This window comes from Pinus tabuliformis, chromosome 2_2 (assembly GCF_031772625.1).
Source record: "Pinus tabuliformis cultivar Carrire ecotype Pingquan chromosome 2_2, CPIR1, whole genome shotgun sequence".
Taxonomy (NCBI): domain Eukaryota; kingdom Viridiplantae; phylum Streptophyta; class Pinopsida; order Pinales; family Pinaceae; genus Pinus; species Pinus tabuliformis.
The window spans coordinates 1,040,502,733-1,040,506,854 of NC_142300.1; the positions used below are offsets into that span (position 1 = coordinate 1,040,502,733).

At 35.4% G+C, this 4,122-nt stretch overlaps 1 long non-coding RNA gene across 1 annotated transcript; it reads right to left on the reverse strand.

Annotated features, from left to right (window-relative positions):
- Window positions 1-251: 251 nt before the first annotated feature.
- On the reverse strand, window positions 252-1,616 carry LOC149196929 (uncharacterized). Its single transcript, XR_016254159.1, has 2 exons — window positions 1,125-1,616; window positions 252-520 (listed from the first exon to the last, which is right to left on the reverse strand). It is a non-coding gene; the product is annotated as an uncharacterized LOC149196929 (long non-coding RNA).
- Window positions 1,617-4,122: the final 2,506 nt, after the last annotated feature.

Genomic DNA, 4,122 nt, shown 5'->3' on the forward strand with positions numbered 1-4,122 from the left:
GCAAAATAAAACAGTAACCAATTTGGCCATTTCTACTTATTGAAATTAATCAACATGTTAATGGTTGTCATTTCTTTGTATTACTCTCTATTCCACCACAAAACTGCAAGGTTCTATGTTATATAACAACATTGCATAATTACTTGTTTCAGTATCACCTTTTAGGGTTTCTCCTCTCCACGATGCTATTATAGCTATCCACCATGGTGTATGAAATAAAATATTTAGACTTGAGAAATTCAATATCAAGGGAAAATATTAAATCCAAACTTTTTAATATGAAGTGTGTTTAAAGAGTAAACTCTTAGAATGTTGTCATAGGTGGCTTATAAAAAAAACAAGCAATGCACCATCGTATCTCTGGAATTTTGACCTGCAATATCAGGGAGTGAAAATATTACCATGATGCTAAAAACACTATGTCATTCATTCGGCAGTGTTGCCATCCCGACCAAATCCATCCAAGCATTAATTGAAGGCTTCGCATGGAGGCTCTTCACCACGAATTCAGCTTGCAATCCTGACTTCAATCAAATTTCAGATTGTGAGACACAAAACATTTAAAAAATTCCTTTGAACAACTAAAAAAATGTCAAACATTTGTGAGCATACCCCGGATCGGTCAAGTCAAGATAGCAAGTCAACCATGAAATTTCTGCAAAATTACCCTTCTCATGTCATGACTAACCGGGAAAGGCCTATGACTCCATTCTAAAATATGTTCTTCAATTATCAGTTTAACTTTGTTGGACTAGAGGTGTCCATCATCTTCCCCTGTTTCCAAGGGTAGCTTCCCCTTGCATAAGACCGCAGTGGGGTGCCTTGGGAACCATCTGTTATTCATGTTGGTTACAAATACCATGAGCTCATCATAAGCACACAAGTGAGCCATATACTATTATCATCCCTCCATAACACTCCTCGTATGAAAATCTAGAACCTTCAAAGCATAATGTAAATCAACAACTCCGAGGAGAATAACAAAGGGTATTCATGTTCTTATGGGATGTGTTATGTATTAAAACAAATAGCTCATAACCTAATTATTGCACCCTTAACTTTACTGGTTTCGGTCAGTTACAAACCAACAAAAATCATTGAAATTATGACTTGTAAGAAAATACCTCTTATTTAGTCGAATAACCAGTTTTCCTAAAAACCTCGCCCTTCAAAAATGTCAATTGTAGGATTCGAACCCTCGCGCAGTTATGTTGATCTTAAGTCTTCCCCCTTAATCACTCAAGAAATCGAATTTATTTACATAGGAACCTATGATGGTTTTTGGATGCCTATAATAGGGAGATCCATGCACATAAAAGTGAACGAGTTAGCGACTCGATTATTTCCTAGGTGCCTCACTGTGAGCATAGCCAGCTGCTCCGTCAAGCATCATTTGGATTGTGAAGCTCCACACCTGTCTCAGGTCGCCCGCTACAGCACCAGATCTTCTACAATGCACAACTCTACTCTTTCGAGCTTGTAATTTTTGCAACGACGGGCTCGGGGACTTTTCTCGGCCTCCCTTACTAACCACTAAAGCACCTCATGATTTCTCCCTCTATTGAATAATTCAAAGGAAATATAAAGCAAAATACCTTCAATATGGTTCCAGCACAGAAGAGGATGAAACTTGATACCAACGAATGGGTATGAGGAGTATTTATATCGAAGAACTACTAATCGATCAAGACGATCAAGCAGAAACCACGTACACATGTAAGGGGAAGATGAGATTAACGTGTAAGTAAGGATAAACACTATCCAAACTAAGGATAACCATGATCATGAGGATAATCATTATCCACCGAATGCTTTTGCAGAGTAGAAGATTCCGCAACAAATTATTTGTTTCCATAATGTGTATGTACATATGTACAACTCGATAAGTCATTACACCCACACACCTCCCACTCTGTGGATAAGGCATGCAAAAAAAATTGACTTGGCGGATCGAAAAAGGAAACCAACTGTCCTTAATGGAATTTTCTCAGTTAATCATATCGGAAAGTGATGTCATGCTTTAATTCTACCAATAGTCACTGTAGAGGGAGAAGACTTTTAAGTCAATTCATTGTTAGATTTCCAACATACTACATAGAGCCAGAACTTGTCACACTCTGCATCACATCGTATACACGGCCAAGAGAAACCACAGTGGTTATCTATAGTATATTCGACACACTGATATTTGGTTTCAACTCTCCATAATAAAGGACTTCACTCATCCAGTATATATTATCAACATAATGTATATTACAACCATAATATTTCAAGATTGTCGAATCTTGGATTCACCTTTACCATTAGTATAAGGGAGACCTACAAGAATGTTATGAACAATTCTTGATACTTAGTTGCTTGCATATAACCTACTTCAACAGTATTTTCAAAATTGCTTGCATCAATTTCGGTATCTGAATGCTTCATTTTAAAAGAATTGATAGGGACTCTTCGATTTGTTTTCATCAAACAAGCTTCTTCTTCTTCTTTAACAAAATTATGACTTATATATATTACAAGTTATATCCCTATATATATAAACCCTTGTATTAAAGAAAGAGATAATAACTATCTCCATATCATAATTATAAAATTGTATTGATAACACATAAATATTTTTTTGGTGATAATAATTTTTCTTTCGCATGCACAATAATACTTCCTCGTCAGTCTTTGTCTCTGAGTCTCTCTTTTTCATTGAAAATTTCTAACAAATTGGAGAGACACATTTTGATTATATGAAAATGTGGCCATTCTAATTTGAGATAGAGGATAGATAACCCGTGACTCGGTCCCTTACGTGTTGCTTTCTTCATACCTACTTCACAATTATGATGTATTTATCTAATGTAATAATTAGATCATCGAAACAGAGTTGTAATACTTACTTACAACTCTAGGACAGAAATCCACAATATATTTTATCACCATGCATTCTTTACAACTACAAAATTATTAGCAATTATAAGAACAAAATTTTCATTGGAATATATAAATATTGCTTGGGAAAACTCAACATAGGCATGTAAATTGATTCTACCCTTGTTTCTTCAACATATAGTGATCTTAATCAGGTTTCAGACTACTTCTATTTTTAAGTGACCCCTTTGTGCAATTGGAAACATTAATAGCTACATGCTTTTCAAGAAATATATGGTTATTTCAAAATCCATAAATCAAGAAAACTCAGTGCAAATTTATCATTGGTTTGAAAGTCGTCCTCCGACAAATAATTTTAAAGTTTAGCTTCAACCTTTATGGATTCTAATGCCTTAGGACACTACTCTAGAACTCATTGGAGCAATTTTATGACTGGACCCTTCATTGAAACCTCTTACTTTTTTAGGACCTAGTTTAGGACCTACAACTCATTCATACTAGCTTACAGAGGTGGGTTGGCCCATAGGCCACAATATTTGAACTTAGAGCTTTGATACCATTGGTCACATACCTCCTTGACCCAATATTAATATTAGCCACATAGCTCCTTGACCTAATATTAATAACCACCTATTATGCTCCCATCACTAAATTTACACTTTGATTTAATTTATATTCAATATTGGTCACATGCATAAGTATTCAATCATTCTCATAAACAAGATAACACACGCAACTATTCACATATGCTCAGAGATTCGAAAACATAAAGAGTGAGGAGAAAACATACAGTACATCCCATGTAATTGAATCAGATCAAAGTAACTGAAAAAATGTTACTTAGAAAATCGAACACCGCCACCCAACCTAGAACCAACTTCCTCCAGTTCATCCCCGAGCCAAGAGTTCTTGCCATGGATCAACTAGCCCCTTGTTGATCTCTTTAATGGATATTTAATATCCTATTTCATGATATGCTTTCCTTTAGTGTTGTCCCGCTTTTATGGACCTTTTTATCCATTTTCCTAGGCTTTTCCTAGAAAAGCTCGTCTTTCTCTCCCACGTGGATTTTCCTCATAAAAGCTTTCCTTTCTCCTCCGCAAGGATTTTATGATTTTCTTAAACTTAGCATCTTTCTCCAGCTAAGTAACTTAATGGATATTTATTCCCCAACCCATTATGCTTATCTAGAATTGGTTCTAGAAGTCTTATCATGAAAGAATTATCCATTCCCATTCACCA